A 17,448-nucleotide genomic window follows, 5' to 3' on the forward strand; every position below is an offset into this window, starting at 1 on the left:
ACTGTTAAGTCTTTGATAAGCAGGGTAGAATCCCTATAACCACAAATGTTAGATATAGAGTAAGGAAATGGGTGAAACATTGGATCACCCTATGCAGGGGAAATAGAATAGACAGTTATGGTTGCATGGGGGCAGGACTTGAATTTGAGGATTAAACAGGATTGGGAGGGAAAAACAGAGTGTGAGATGGAATACAGGGAGGGGCAACTAAAACTATGGGCCATTGAAGTCCTATAGAAACCTATGCAGTAGAAGATTCCTATACATTTATATGTAGTTTGAATAAGATTGGCACCCACAGACTCATATGTATTTTAATGCTTAGCCACCAGGGGGTGGCACTATTTGAAAGGATTAGAAGGATTAGAAGATACAGTCTTGTTGAAGGAAATATGTCTCTGGAGATGTGTGTTTTGAAATTTCAAAAGCTATGCCAAACCCAGTCTCTCTCTCTCTCTCTCTCTCTCTCTCTCTCTCTCTCTCTCTCCCCCCAGAGATCATGATGTAGCTTTCAGCTACTGCTCTAACACTTGTCTGACTGCTATCATGTTCCCTGCTATGATAATGATAACTGACTAACCTCTGAAACTGTAAGCAAACCCCAAATTAAATGCTTTCTCTTCTAAGGGTTGCCTTTGTCATGGTGTCTCTTCACAGCAATGGAAACACAGACTAAAACATGTATAAGAAGGTGATCTAAATGGACTTGCCAAATAACAGGGGAGATGGAGCCCCAATTGGACATCTGTCATCACCAAATGAAGTCTCTAGTTCTGGAATTGGGTTATAGTTTGTCAAGATTTTGACCAAAGGGACCCCATGGGAACCCCAAACAACCCAGGGTATTGCCAAGGCTATTAGTTACTCTCCACAAACTGATAGTATAGGCCTATCCTGAAAGCAGCACCCGCAAAACTCACCGAACACAGAGACATCGAGTTGGTGCCTCCCCAGAGACTTCACCCCTGCTGGCTAGGGTACTGTGCATTTTACTAATGGAGAAAGGTAAACACCAACTCAGCTACAAACCCTTTGATCTACAATGGTGATCTGCATGCAAATATGCTAGTGAAACAGCGGCACAAAGCTTGTGAGACTTATCAAACAGCATCTGATTGGACTTAAGGCCACTCCATGAGACGGAACCCATCCTTGGCACTACTCGGGTGACCAAGAACCAGATAGGCCAGGGACCTATGGGAAATCCAAATACTGCTGTTCTGCCAAGGGAATGTAACAACAAAATGACTCCTATTGATATTCTGCTACACTCACATTTCAGTTTTGTTCACCCATCATCAGAGAAGCTTCCTCCTATAGTAGATGGAAGCAAATACAGAGACACAGCTGGGAAATATGAAGAGGGTGAGAGACCTTGGAACAGTCAGTCCTAAATGGAATGAATATCTTCATCTAATCCCTATCCTGAGAGCTCAGAGACCTCCAAGGAAGAGGAGGCAGAATGATTGTAAGAACCAGAGAGGATGGAGAATACCAAGGAAAACAGGCCTCCTAAACACAGCAGGACCAATGCACGTATGAACTCATAGAGACTGTGGAAGCATGCACAGGGCCTGCACAGGGGTGAGCCTGATGGGATCCTAGTGTTGACAGTTCACATCCTCAATCCAGAAGCTGTCTCCAATGGACAATTGCTTCCAAATGAATAAGTTTTCTCCAACAGAGTCTCACTGGGTATACAAAACACTCTTGAGACCAGGTCCCATGCCCAGCAGTAGATGACAAACACAAAAGAAACTTAGTGGGATTTTTGAAGGTTCTTCATCTCCTAATGCTTTGCCAGTTTTTTTTTTTTTTGGTTTGTTTTTGTTTTTTACATTATAGGTTTATTTTACATATGCATTATGATTTCTGACTTTGTGTTTTTATGGGACTTCTGTGTATGAGAGTGTGTGTATTTCTGTATCTATGTGTTTCTTAAGCTTTTCTTTGTTTTTCTTTTGTTTCTTGTTTGTTTTGTATTCTAGTTTGCTTGATTTTATCTTATCTTACTGCTATTTTTTTAAGAGTTCTTTTTGAATCCTAATGAGAGAAAGAAAGAAAGGGTGTGGATTTGAGTGGATGGAGAAGTGGGGAGGACTTGAGGTATGGGAAACCATAGTCAATACATTAAAAATCTATTTTTTTTGGTTTTTCTAGACAGGGTTTCTCTGTATTGTTTTGGAGGCTATCGGTCCAGCCCAGCCTCGAACTCAGAGAGATCTGCCTGTCTCTGCCTCCCGAGTGCTGGGATTAAAGGCGTGTGCCACCACCGCCCGGCTTAAAAATCTATTTTCAATAAAAATTACTAAATAGTTTCTATTATGGCTTTGTATATATTATAACACCATATATTATATAAACATAATCTTATACAAAGAGAAAAGAGAAGCAAAAATTATTTATTTATTATTATTTTAAAAATTAAAAAATTATGCATATGGGTATTTTGCTTGCATGTATATCTGTAAATCATGTACATACCTGGTGTCTTTAGAGGCCCAAAGAGGGCATCTGGTCCCCTGGAAATGTAGACTGTTGTGAGCTGCCATGTAGGGGCTAGCAACCAAATCTGGTCCTCTGGAAGAACAGTCAGTGCTCTTAGCTGTTGAGCTATGTCTTCCATCCATTGTATATATATATTTTAAACAAAATTGAGAACTTTAACAGAATTACCGTGTACATTGGGTTTAGTTAAAGTGAAGAAGCTACCAGTAGCAAAACAGTCAATAGCTGTTTGATGCTTGTTATTACTTCATTTTACTGGGGTCCCTCAAAGTCATCATCTTCATTTTCTATAGAATTTAGGAGCAAAAGGTAATTGTGTGAGGTGTCATCAAAGAAAATGAGCATTTTCTAAAATTAGTCCACATAAACATTTCTGTAAATGGTCCCTTCCTTCACTCTCTGTGTGTGTATGATATGCACAGGCAGAGCCTAGAGAAGGACATCAGGTGTCCTGCTCTGTCATTCTCTTGAGCTAGGATCTCTCATTGAACCTTGAGTTAGGCTGGCACCTAGCAAGCCCCAGTCATTCTCTTTTCTCTGTCCCCCAGGGCTCTGGAATTAAAGATGTGTGACCCTTGGGATTGTGTTAGGCTTTTTAAGTGGGTGCTGAGTATTTGAACTCAGGCCATCATGCTTGTACGGTGAACTCTCTTTTTTAGCCACTGAACAATTTCCCCAGCTGTGCTTTTAATATATTTTGTTACACATGAAAAAATGTCAAATGGTTACTTAGTGATCAATGCCGTATACCTTTTTGTATATTCCTTCCTTGCAAAATCCATCCATTCATCCTTTGGTACCTTCTCATAAATTCCTTTAAACAGCAGCAGCAGCAGCAACAACAACAACAACTTTGCTTCCAAGTGGTTTTTACGTTTCCTTAAAAAGTGTATGTGAATTACTATTCAAGTGTTCTCTGCCTAGAAACATGTCTGGGAGGAGCTTGTGACATCTGGTGCCCCGAAAGCCACAGTTAACACAAAGAGAAAAATCCACCTGGACTTATGGCAGCATGTCTGTCTGTGACTTTTAAAGTTCGGCCGATGGCAGGAAGTAGCACGTGCTAGGCAGAGCCACTGGTTCAGAACTGTCCCCACTCTCTTTTTGGCAAACCCAGGGAAAGTGAGGTTTCAAAAGTGTCAGTCTGAATCTGAGAATAGATTTTTCAGGCTGGAGCCAAGTACATGACAGAAACTTAGGGGTTGGGGGTGGGGAGATCTGCAACTAAGGGCTGAGAAGCAGCAGTCGTAGTAAGAATGTTGGGGTTAAGGTGAAAGGCTTAAAGACATGCCAGCAACCTTCAGTGCTGCAGTGACAGGATCAAAGTGGCTGGCAAGGAGGTAATTTTCACAGCGTAGGACACAATGGGTCTGGCAGTCATTATGTTCGTGTGCTACCTGACACCGAAGAGAACAGTCACATCCTAAGTGTTAAAATAATTGTAATCATAGAAAACACAATAGGCACGAGTCCTACTACAGTGTGCCTGGCTCCCTGTTCCTACAGTACTGTCAGTGGTGTTTTACTGTGGCATTCAGAAACTTTAGCCAACAAAAATAAATGCAAGGGCAAGTTAATATGGAGACTTTGAATCAATGTATGCACATGTAGCCTGGTTGTCAATATGCACAAAAGGAAGGTGGTGTGTGCTCTCAGAGACAAAGCTTATTGGGATTCTCAGGATCTCTTGGAAGTCAGGGCTCAGAGCTATATACAGGCATTGGTAGCCTAGTTTAAGTTTACTAATTTAAATTTACAAAGGGGTTGGGGCTATGGTTCAGTGAACATAGTTCTTGACCTGTAAGGGTTAGGACCAGAGCTTAGATCACATGAACCCACATAAGAGACAGGCAGCTGTGGTAGTCTTCCTGTTATCCAGTATTGTATTCAGAGGACAGAGACAGGGAGTCCTTTGATCAAGTCAGCTATGTAGGTTAGCTGGAACTGGAGAGGTCCAGGTTAGTGAGACACCCCATCTCAATAAATAAAGTGAAGAGTGACTGAGGAAGACAATTAATGCCAACCTTCAGTTTACACACACACACAAACACACACTATAATAACAAACAAACCCCTGTACCTGTAACTCCAGCACTGTGAGGGAACACACCTATACACACCTATAACCCCAGAGCCATGGAGGACAGAGACAGGATTGCTGGGGTCTGATGTTTGCCAGCCTAGCTCCAGGTTCAGTGAGAGACCTTAAGCGAATTAGGTGGAGCATGATAAAGCAGGAAACCTGTCTTTCTCTAGGTGCACAGGAATGCACACTAACCCTAACCCTAACCCTAACCCTAACCCTAACCCTAACCCTAACCCTAACCCTAACACACACACACACACACACACACACACACACACACACACACACACACACATACACACACACACACACACACACACAGAGAAAGAGAGAGAGAGAGAGAGAATTATTTCTAGAAATGACCTAATACAGTGTCTAAATGGTCAGATGTGAACAATGACCTTCTTTAGCCTCAAAGGGCTGATCTGCAAGTGGCAGAGATTAATTACAAGAAAGTGGTCATAGCCATTTATTAGTTCTCACTGACAGGTAACCAAGGTGCCCTTGAAGTTGGTCACAGATACCCTGATAAAGGCAAGTTTTCTCAAATGTATCAATTGTCACAACCAACAAATTCCACAGAAATGTCATTTAGAGTAAGTGGCAATTGGTTCTGGAATCCCAAGGCTTAATTTGGAAATCTCCCAGGCTGTTCTCTTGAGGGTTTAAGGATATGTGTCCCCACATTTGCCCTTTCTTTCATCTTAAAAGCACAAAGTGTCTTCGTTGTGCCCCCACCTCCCCCTGTTGAGCCATGCTGTCCTTGTCATCTGCAAACATCTCAATCTCCATAGTTGTGGGGAAGTTTCTGGGCTCTATACTGAAGAGCCTCAGTGGGCTGTAAAGTGCACCCTCAAGTTCCACAGTGTCCCTTTAATTCCAAGTCACAGCAGGACAAAAAGCATGTCCCCAAGCTCTCCATCATGCCTTTCATCTCCTGGGAATTCAAAGCATATTAGATCCTTTTGTGGTGAGGATTACCTCCCAGATGGCATCTAACTGCAGCTCCAGGGATTGCAACAGGACTTCTGAAAGAACAGCCATACCAAATTGGGATCTTCAGCACCATATCATCCAGGGTTTCCTGCGCTGTGGCTTGGCACTGGTTGATACACACAACAAGAACATTAGCCATGTTCCACAAGCATGCTCCTGGGAGCATGCTGAATGTCAAGGCAGATGAGGAAGCTTGCCAGTCTCAAGATCAAAACTTGGATGGCCATGAACATGTTCCATGGTGGAGCAGAGGCTATTTGTCACCTTGACTGCACAGCTTTGGGACCCAGGTACCCAGGTGTGGCACTTTCTTATGTTCTCATGTGAATAGCCAACTCAGATGAAAGGGAAAAGGGGCTTTTGGTGAGGTGACAAGAAGAGAGCAACTCTAAGTGGGCAGATGACTTAATCTTGGGAAAAGGATGCTGTGTGTGTAGGGAACTAAAGGAGAAAATGGGGGAGATTCAGAGGAAGATGGGTTCAAAAGTTCATATTTCTAAGACACGTTTATAAGAAAAAGAAATATCTAGACATATGTCTTGATGAGATGAGGGTGACACCACCTAGTCAGCTTCCTCGTTTCCTCCTTTTGTGAAGAATGGCATGCTAAGTTTAGCTGGAAACAGGTGGGACAAGATGGTGGCATAGGAAAAGATGAAGTTACGAATGAGCCTTTCCAATGATTTGTCTGTTGCTTCAGTAGAAGCAGTTAGCTAAGATGAATTGATGTAAGGATGCTGACCTCATTCTAATAATTTGCAAGTTTGGTAAATGCTAATGTTTGGGCGATGCACAGAAGGATGTTCTGTGGATTTTGAATAACAAAGAAGGGTATGGATCCAATTGATGGTTCCCCCTTGACTTACTGATTGTCATTCATTTTGGGTTACACAGGCAGGAACATCAGTCTTACTGATAAGACCAAGCCTAACTAAGCACTTCAAAAGTCCTTCCTAACCCCCCATCCTGTGAGTGCTGATGCACACACTCCATAGTGCATGTGTGGAGGTTACAGGACAGCCTTGTGTTTTGGTCCTTACTTTTCATCTTACATGAAACAAGATCTCATGCATATCTGGCTAGATGTCCACAAACTGTGCTCTCTCCCTCCCATCTCACCACTGGAGCTCTGGAATTACAGACATTGTGTACAATGCCTGGCTTGGTGTCATGATTGGAGATTCAAACTCAGGTCCTGTTGCTAATGCTTCACCGCTGTCAGCTCCCCAGCATACTGCTGATATTCTTGACCAGAACTGACAAGTCTTTCAGAGCCTGGTCCCTACTGGACTTTGAGACTCATCAGATGGGGGTCAAAACAATTTCTAAAAATGGAAAAAAGTAGATGATGAGTGCTAAATAATGCAAAGGGATTCTGGCATGTCTCTGAGAATCTTCATTTAAAAATATGTGCATTCACAGAAAATTCTTGAAAACAGAGAATAACAAAATTATCTTAGTCATGGTGTAGCTATTACTTTTAAGAATCTCATACATTTCAGCATTTTGGGATGTGTGTGTGTGTGTGTGTGTGTGTGCACATGTATATAAAGCAAAATAATGAATTGCATGTACTTCCCTTATACATGGACCAAAAGACATAAATTAATTTTTATTAGATGGAACCTATGAATTGAAATCCAACACGGTACTTAAAGATCAGAGAAAAATGAGGAAAGACAGAAAACATTTCACTTCAATATCCGAATGGAACTTGTTGTGAAGCCAACAAATCACCCTTTATCTGGCCTGAGAATATTGTTGGAATCCCAGACTCATTCACAGTAAACAGAGGCAAATTTTTCCATTCACTTCTCCAAGGAGCCTCTCCTCACAGATGTAGCTCCCCTTCTTGTCCCCTGCAGCATTCCTATTTAAGGGTGTAATTCCCACACTCCAGAGAGGGTGGATTAGAAAGTATTCATTGCCAAAATAATGCTGTAAAAATGCTGCAACGCTTTTAAACAGGGTGTCCTTTTTCTGAAGTTGTGTGAATCTATAAACATTATTCTTGCTATAAACCTATAAAACTGAAACCCACTAATAAAAAGCCCGGAGAGTAATTATTTACAAGAGCGTCTTAAGGAGCTCCAGCTACTTTTCTTTTTCTAAGGAGATGAAGAGGAATTGTAGTCTTAAAGATTAGAAGATCATGGCATCTTCTAGTCCAGTGAAATGATTGTATCCTACCTCAGAGAACTCACAGTGTTAATGACCAATGTTTGTCATCTATAGCCAAATCCTTGTCTTTTGCTTTTGGGTACAAACACCCAATTGTGATCTTAAATACAGAACTATTACATACGGGTCAGGGAGAAGTCTCATGCACTTGCTGTGCAAACATGAGAACCTCAGTTTGAATCTCTACAACCCAAGTAAAGAGCTGACATAGTAGCATGTCCTATAATTCCTGTGTTCCAGTGCTCTTCCAGGGAGATGGGAGTCAGAGATGGAAGGATATCCAGAAGCTGAAGGGCTAGCTCACCTGGTATTCATGGCAGTGAAAATTAAGAGACCATGTTTCAAAGGAGGTGGAAAGCGAAGGCTGATTGCAGAGGTTGTTCTCTAACCTTGGTACATGTGTGACATGCATATGCAAGCACACACAGATATATACAGACAAGCACACACAATGGAAAAATTATCTAAATGGGAATTTTCATCATTATCACCATTAAAACCCATGAGAACCCCCCCCCATCCCTTTGGTATATTCTCAAGCCAGGAAACAGCTTTGCAGTCTTGGCAGGTACTACACTCAAAACAGAATGTGTGTTTTCTTTGTTTTTTTCCATGAATAGTTTATTATTTTTATGTCTTTAAAGATAATAGGAGGCACCAATATTGCCAAAAGCTCTCTCTCTCTCTCTCTCTCTCTCTCTCTCTCTCTCTCTCTCTCTCTCTCTCTGTGTGTGTGTAATAAATACATTTTCTAATCTAGACTGGCCTCTAACTCCATGTGTAGCCATGGAAGACCTAGAATTTCTGAACTTCTTGCCTTCATTTGCCAGACTCTGAGATTATATGCATGCATCACCATGCCTAATTTATTAGATATTGGGGAACCATGCAGGGTTTCATGCATGGTAGGTAAGCATTCTACTAACTGAGGCCCAGCCCTAACAGGAATATATTTAAAAGTGGACATAGTATTGTCTTCTTTTCTAGAGGAAGTACTAGATGCTGGGCACACTCACAGTGCCATGGCTTGCAGGTCTGCAGAGAGCTATCATTTCTGAAGCCCAGTGCATCAGGTTGACTAATCTACCTATCTCTGGCAGTTTAATCCCTGCAGTCAATCCTATTCTCCTACTAAGCGCACCATCTGCTGCTGATGGACACAGCAACTGTAATCTCTGCACGAGCACAGATGTGTATGCTCTGTAATGCCAGCCCACGATAGGCAATTCTGCTTAACGCCTAAATACACAAGTGGTTTTGTAAATGAAACAGACCAGAGAAATGGAAGGTGGGAGGCCCTCATGACTACAGCAGACATTCTAAATGAAGGCTTTCCCAGTGGTTCAAAGCTTGACAAAGGTCACTATTGCATTTTAGGCCAGTTGGAGGCTTATTGCAACATCTTAACATCTCTGTCAGAGCTTTGCCTACAGGAGTCTGTGGGAACTTATGAGGAGCTGTGGCAAAGGTGTCTGTCTGAGAAGACTGGGTTACCTCGAAGCTTGGGGAATCAAAAGCTTTTAAAACATAGATTCTAGTTCCCAGAGAGATCTAGCCCCCTCCCCCACTTTAAGAATGTGATAGCAAAATAGCAATTATTAGGATACTAGGAAGAAGCAGAGTAGAGACAAACCTCTTTAGAATTAACCAATAAGGGAAATCAAGTGCTTTGAAGTTTGCACAGTTAATAATAATAAGAATGATGATGCTAATTATAATCTTCCTTGGAGAGTGTTTTACACTCCGTGAAGCATCTTAAAGTACCCAAGTTCATTTAGTCACTACAATAATATGATGAGACAGATGGCATTTCTATTCCTATTATTCAGAAAATGCAATTAAAGAGACCACACACACACACACACACACACACACACGTGCACACCATTTTCTTCTTTCCCCCACAGTTCCTGACTTCTGCTCAAGCAGAGGCTTTAAAACACAGAGGAAGAGGCTTAGGAGTTGCTCAGTGAGCAAAACCACTTGTGCAAACATGAGGACCTATGTTTCAAATCCCCAGAACCCATTAAAAAGCTAGGTGTGAATGACTTTTACTCAGGCATTATGGGGAGCATAGATAGGCAGACCTTGGGTGCTCACTCAACAGACAGCCTATTGTGCCCTCCTCTGCTTCTCATTCTCCAAATCCTCCATGTATTATAACATCTGCTTATGAGCTCCTTCAGATAAATGCACAAAGTTCCTTACTGATGGGTCAGCAGTATATGGAGTTTATCTCCTCAGTTGTGGGTCAGTGTATGGTCCTGAGAGAATGGTGTCAAATCTTGCTCAGAATTGGGAATCACAGTTCTCAATTAAGCAAGCCATGTTTTTGCACACTGTGGGTCAGATGATCTGAGTTGGGCCAGCAGCTCTGTTAGCTACTCACTGTCTGGACTTTACTGGGTTGCATTAACTGAAAGGTGTGTCACTGTTCTCTCCTTTGCAAGTTTTAAATGAGAATCTCAGCATGTCACGAAACACAGATTTCCATGTATAGTAGTTCTTATCTCTCTCTGTGTATATGTGTGCAATTGCAGAGGTCAGAGAACAACCTCAGCCATTGTTCCTCAGGAGCCCCTCACCTTGGACAAGGATAACTCACTGAGACCTGGAACTCATAAAGTAAAGCTAGGTTGGATGACCTTCAAGTCAAGGGGGTCCACTGGCCTCTACCTCTTGTTCGCTGGTATTAGTGTGCCACCAATACAGCTTTTTAAAGGTGTGTTCTGATGACTGAACTCTGGTCCTTATGCTCGCATGGCAAATATCATACCAACTGAGCCACCTCCCCATTCAGGTAGTGATTATTCTTAAGCATTACCATTTATTTCAGATATAAAGAGGAAATAAGAATGATCATTAAGGAAATGGACAGGAGATGCCTTTGGAATTGTGGAAAAGAAAGAGGTAGAAAACAGTTAATGACTTAGGGGAGGACTTAGCAAAACCTACCTAGTATTAAAGGCAATGTGAGGACATCATAAAAAGAATATGTGATGGATGAGCTTACATAAGTTCCAGACGAAAAAAGAATTAAGGGAAAATACATGAGTAAGACAGAAAAAAGAACTACTGCAAGAGGCAAGGAAAAGATTTGAAAATTACTATTTATGCACCATTTGTCTGTTGCTGTATCCTTAGCACCAATTAGAATGACAGAACTGCATTTGGACCAAGCTGAACTTCAGGATTTGAAGATGAGCTTGCATCTTGTCTATGGACAAAATGACTACAGAGTGAGTCAAGACATTTCACAATTGTTTGCTTCCCTTTGGAACTCAAATGCTAGATAAAGTTCCCTGAAAGCTAAAGGCAGTTCTAATCCAGAAGTAGACAAATCTGTAGTTATGAGCAACAGATGGGACCACCTCCATTTATACAGAGTGGGAACAAGAGGGCTCTAAAGACCCTATGTTAGAGGATTTCCCAGAAGAAAGTGTGAACCAGAAAATGCACAGGTATTGTTTTTTAAACACAGAAAAAGCAACTTCCATATTATGGTACATTATATGAAGAAATGGATGACATTCAAAGATAATGACTGTTCATCAAAAGAAAGATGTTAACTTCCACACATTGTAATGACATCTTGTTCCTCACGTCTAAGCTTTATTCAGTATCTATTTCATGATACGCTCCCTCTCTTCAGTGCTGTTGGCCTTGGAAATATCTCAAAAGGCTTTTGATTTTGTAATGGCACCTTCTGTGAATTTTCACAATAAAATCATAAAGCTGTCATCACTAAGGAAAAACGAGCATTCCTGGAGAGGTAGGATGGCTGCCGCTCTCCTATTACCATAATATCTACTGCTATCTAAGGCTCTCTAAGCCCATAAATCCTCTGAGAACCATAATGTGAAAGGTGAATTGGTCTGTTTGCCAATTTTTGCAAGTCCCAGGAAGATGATAGTCTGTTGGCTGTATTAATGAATACAGAATTGGAATCATACAAGTGCTACTCTGACAGCATGGTTGCCAGGGTCTCCAATGGGTAGTCTCAAAGTGCAGGTGGGTGTCCCACTTTTGGGCTTTAATTAGTGCAGCTCTGCTTGGCTTGGCAATGTGAACATCCTCTTAGCCAGCCTGCATCATGTGACCTGTTAAATTGTCTGACTTCTAGACTAGAGTTGAGTAGTAAAGAAATAGTCTTCAAGAATTCAGTCTATGCTTGAACTTCACAGTGAACCAAGCACCTCATGGAACTCATGGCTTTTGTTATCTACACCAAGAAAAGGGAAATCAACCCTAACAGCAATACCATCTTCCAAGAAGTGAGTGAGTAAGTAAGAGAGAGAGAAAGAGAGATAGTGTGTGTGCATGTGTGTACATACAGCATTTGAGAGTATATGGATGTGTGCATGTACGGAGGCTAGAGGTTAGTGCTGTATGTCTTTCTCAACTACTTCTCCATGTTTTTTTGAGAAAGGGTCTTTCACTGAACCTAGACATCACCAACTGACTAGACTGACTGGCCAGTCAGCCCCTTGGATTCTCCTGTCTGGTCTCCTTAGTGCTGGGGCTGCTACAAAAGACATATCTACTCTTGGAAAGTTGAATTGGAATGCACAGGAAAGAATTTATTTTTTATGTGTCTCATGATGTTACCACTTCAAGTTCGATTTGTATAAGGGATGTAACTCATTTACTGTCCACCCAGGAGTGTCCTTTCCAGAAGTTTACCACATACACTTTCCCCATCAATGCTGATGGCTGTTTGGCAGGAAAAATATACACAAGTGAGAAAAGAAAGAACTATGGTCATGTTACTGCTCAGAAACAAGTTAATCAGTTTATTTTTATCAGTCATGCTATGTGTATTACTATAACAGACAAGGTTATCTTTGGAAATGCCAAGTGATTCCAATGCACTAATCTTGACTTCTTATTGTAATTGAGTCCCAGAGAGTGGTGGAGATGTGTTTCCAGCACTGGCTGAATCCATTTCAGAGGTCTGAAAATACCATGGTGGCAGCAGGAACTTTGGTGTCATTGGATGCTTGTTCTTTGAGAGATACCTCAAGCTGTAAGCCTCATTGTCCTCAGACTCAAGGTGGGACCAATTGGATCATGTTCTGAAGAATTCCATGATTATTTAGTATAATTTATTTTGCAACATTCCAGGCTTAAACAAGAACCCAGGCTTAAACAAGAACCCAATGAATATTAGTCATTTTAAAATTTAATATTAGGCCAACTAGCACTTTGAATAGCCCTGAGTTTCTCTTCTTCATTTATCTACCAGATTAGACCTTTGGGAACTTTTCCTTTAAAGTAAGTACCCCTAATAGCAGATAGTATTATAATGAATCTCTTACAGGTCAACTAGAAGCAAGAAAATAATAAAAAATGGAGGCCACAATGAAAAACAATCATTATGTACATTTTTCTAATATTTTAGTTGGATTTTATATTGTGTTATATGTTAATATATTTGCTAAAAAGTTTCTAAATAGTTGACCTCCAGCCATATTTAACAATACAGAAAAATAACATGATGATTTTGTGATTCTAGGTCCTCGAAGTTACTTCACAGGGACAGGCAAACTCCACAAAAGGCACACACTCCGTCAGAACCTCCCACTCAAACTGTAGTCCATGGATTAGTGTGTCAGTGTGCCTTGGAGATGTTGAATAACATGCATTATGCCAGACTAGATATTTACTAGATAAACACGGAGTCAGACTTGCCCCAAATGATTCCTATGCAAATTGAGAATCAATGAAGTAAACCTTTAGTCAAGTGTCTACATTCTCTGACTAAACATGGTAGTAAATCAGTAGAGACTGACAGAGACTGATCATATCATGGGATCCTGGAACTGTGGCAGCTAAGGTAGGGTGAAGAGAGCATCTTCCCCTCTCCTGAGGGTTTTCTAGATAGGAACAAGAAAGTAACAGTGACTATACAGTATTATAAAGGCTAAGAACAAACGCCGTACTCATATCGTATTTACTTATTTGTGTGTGTGTGTGTGTGTGTGTGTGTGTGTGTACACATTCATGCAATGCACATGTACGTACATGTATAGGTATGCATATGTATGAATCTGCATGGATGCTTGTGTGTGGAAGCAAGAGGACAACCTTTAGTGTCATTCCTCAGGAACTGTTAACTTTTCTTTTTGAGGCAAGGTCTCTTTCTCACTGACCTCTAGCTCATGTAGGCTAGGCTAGCAAGCACCAGAAATCCTACTGTTTCTGCTTTCCCAGTGCTGAGACTCCAAAAACACACACCACCATGCCCAGCTTTTGACAAGCTCTGGGGCCTTGAACTCAGTTCTTCATGCATGCAAAGTGAACATTTCCTCAACCCAACTATCTGCCCAGCCCGATCTTCTTTCTTACATTGCCAGCTCAGTTGACAAATTCTTCAGAATTCTAGAAATCCTCCATTTCTGTAAGTACTACTAATATAGGGGAAAGTCTACCTGATTTGAAGAAAAATTAAAAATATACCCTATCAAGGGTGATGAAAGGCAGTTTACTTAGGTCCCAGGGCTCATGATAGGTTAAGTCTGTGAGCTATAGATACCTGTTTACTTTGAGGCTTTCCCTGTGCTCTCATTTGGCTCTGGGGTTCCTAATTCACAACTCTATTGAGAGTTGTAAGGGAGGGAGGGCATTACAGTATTTCACAGAGCCTCTTTTGCTCCAGAGGTCAGGGTTGCCTGAAGCTCTTATAGTTTGATGATTTGCAGGGTGATATCTTCACACAAGTACAGAATAATCTGCACCATCACACACACACACACACACACACACACACACACACACAACTGACAAGGCAGAAAAAGCAGAAAGTCAATCAAGATGCAATGTCTTTTCCTGTTGTCACTGGAGCTTTGTTATCCACCCTGAAGTGGAAAAGTGTAAGAACGGGATGAGTGGATTCCTTGAGAGATTGTCAAGTGGTGGTGTGAGGAGATGCCTGACCTCTGGGGGGAAAAAAGAACGAAAACTTCATCTAGCTCATTATAAGTGAGGTTTCTCTCTATTTCTTCTTCCTCTTCCTCCTCCTCTTTCTCATCCTCCTCCAATCTCTTTTGGCGACTCACTGACTTTCATTCAAGTTATTTAGAGGGACATGAGTGGGGAGGGCATTACTCAAAGGAGTCTACACTACTGAAGAAAATATTTCTCCCTCTCTCAGAAGCCATATTGTGAGTCCCTTCCTCAGCAACCATTAAGTGCCTATGAATCCCATCCATAATAGAACGTTGGTCACAGCTAATGTGCTGCCTGGAAGGCAGCATTTCACCATTTCACAGCATTCTCCCACTTTCCTTGGCTCTTTTATAGTTGTTGATGTTCCCCAACACATGGGAGGGGTGATACAAAAATGTTCCATTTAGGGAGGAGATCCATAGGTCACTTATTATAAGTCTTTGTAGATCTTTCACTTCTTTATAGCACCAATGTGTCTCAGTCTTGTCCCTGACTTGTACCCAGATCACAATGCCTGTCCCAGCTGTCCCTTCCACAATCAGTTCCACTGCATCAGGACTTGAGGTCTGTACTCACAGTACTTTGGAACTACTATTGACCTTTTAAGTTCCAAGACCGATGGCCTTCCAGAAGGTTACTATGCTTTGCTTCAGCCTGTGAGATTGCTTGTCATTCAGCACTCTTCTTTTGACACTTCATCATTCTGCCTTTTAACACCCCAGGTCTTCTCTTCTGTGCTTCCTTCAATGATGTGACCCCTCATCATCTCTTTGAAATATGTCTACTTCCTAAGGTTCAGTCTTTCTTTACAGTAGCTCCACTCTGTAACAGCTTCCAACAACCTTCAATGAAAATACCTCCACATGTACTTCTCAACACATGAACTAGGAGATGGAGGAATAGTTCAGTGCTGAAGAGTACTTGCTGTTGTTCCAGAGGACTGGAGTTCGGAACTCATACAGCCATCTGTAACCCTCTCCAGGAGAAACCGTCACTTTCTCTTGGCCTCCATGAGTAATCTTATACACATGTGCATACACATAAATTATATATTAACAAAAACTTTCAGAGGCTGAGCATTCAACTCAGTGGCAAAGAGCTCCCTTAGCATGTGTGAGGCCCTGGAAGCCATCCCCAGAAACACATATACATACGCATAACTTCCCTGACCATCTGGTATTTCTATATGGTTGACTGACTCTCCAATTATCCATATCATTTTGTGTAGAGTGATAGTCTTATCTTCAATACCTTCTAAGCTTAGAGCAAGCTCTGCCTCATGTAATGAGTAAAGTGAGGTTGGCAGAGTATTCTTTGCCCTTTGGTATTTCATAGAGCCACATTTTGCCCCAAGGATGTGCAGTGTGGAGCAGTTTGACATAGTGCAGAGGGACAGTCCCACTTTGTACTACTCACTCCTCTAACATATATTCATATGTGTGCCAGGCATGCTTCTATGTGCTAGGAATACAGGAAAAAGAGGGGAAGGGATGACTGTGTAGAGGAGGGCTTTCAATTTTGGCCTCTCGGATAGACTGATACTGAGCACAGATGAAGACTCAAGCATACCTTATGAAGACAACCACAGAAAGAGCCTTCCCCTCCACCATGGGTGGGCACGGGATTATAGCGTAGCTATTTTCTATGAAATGAAACATTCGTTCCATGGAGAGAGGAAGGGGAAGGGAAACACATAAAACTCAGGAAGCTCCAAACTGACAAAGATCAGAAACTTCCAAGATCTCCAAGGCCCCTCTCTCAGGTTTGATAGGCAGTGAACAACAGTTGAAGGAAACCCCATGGCTGAACTGCCTTGGAAGTTCTGCAGAGACCTCCAGAGACACAGTTTTGAATGGGCTGGTGTGGGGTTTTTGGCGAAGTAACTCCAGTAAATTCATTCATTGATTCATCAAGCTAGACTTGGGTAGGGTTATTTCTTTAGTCTGTCATCAGTGCTCTGTCCTGGGTGAAAAGAGAACATTTATTTATGTCTCCTCAGGAAAAGTTGCACAGGAGGTGCACAGTGAACAAGCCAGCATGGGTAAAGCAGGAAGCCATAGGATGATTCTAGGTGGTGATGGTGGAATGTATGAGGGAACAGTCACAGAGGGCATCAGGTCCCTTCGATGGCTGCAAATTTCACACAGGAAGAAACAGGGAAGCCATTATAGCATTTCAACAAGGAATGTCTGAGTGGCATGTTTTGGTACATGTTTCACAAGAATCATTCCAGTTGCTCTGGTGAGATCAGGCTGGAGGGACAGCAGCAGATGATCCTGCCATTGTGAACTCTAGCATGCCTTACTAACCACGATCTTCTATCAGGTATTTTGTCACAGTATAAACTAGTAAATGCAATCTGAATTGGTAAAAAACCAAGTAGTGCCAAAAGACAGAGGATGCGGAGTTAGGAATCAGATTTCTCAAGCCGAGGAGCTGGCTGTGTAACTTGCTACCTCTTTAAGAACTGAAATACTGCCGGGCGTTGGTGGCACATGCCTTTAATCCCAGCACTTGGGAGGCAGAGGCAGGTGGCTCTCTGTGAGTTTGAGACCAGCCTGGACTACCAAGTGAGTTCCAGGACAGGCTCCAAAGCCACAGAGAAACCCTGTCTTGAAAAACCAAAAAAAAAAAAAAAAAAAAAAAAAAAAAAGAACTGAAATACTGCTTCCCACTGCCCCACAGGGACAAAGAGGAAGATCTGACAAATTGCTGCCATGTCCCCGTTT

General features: G+C 41.8%; 1 protein-coding gene across 5 annotated transcripts in view; it reads right to left on the bottom strand.

Moving 5' to 3' along the window:
• Chrm3 (cholinergic receptor muscarinic 3) overlaps window positions 1-17,448 on the bottom strand; it is a 351,264-nt gene that overhangs the window by 99,901 nt on the left and 233,915 nt on the right. The gene's annotated exons all lie outside the window — the stretch shown is intronic.

This window comes from Mesocricetus auratus, unplaced genomic scaffold (genome assembly GCF_017639785.1).
Source record: "Mesocricetus auratus isolate SY011 unplaced genomic scaffold, BCM_Maur_2.0 Super-Scaffold_100013, whole genome shotgun sequence".
Classification (NCBI taxonomy): Eukaryota; Metazoa; Chordata; class Mammalia; order Rodentia; family Cricetidae; genus Mesocricetus; species Mesocricetus auratus.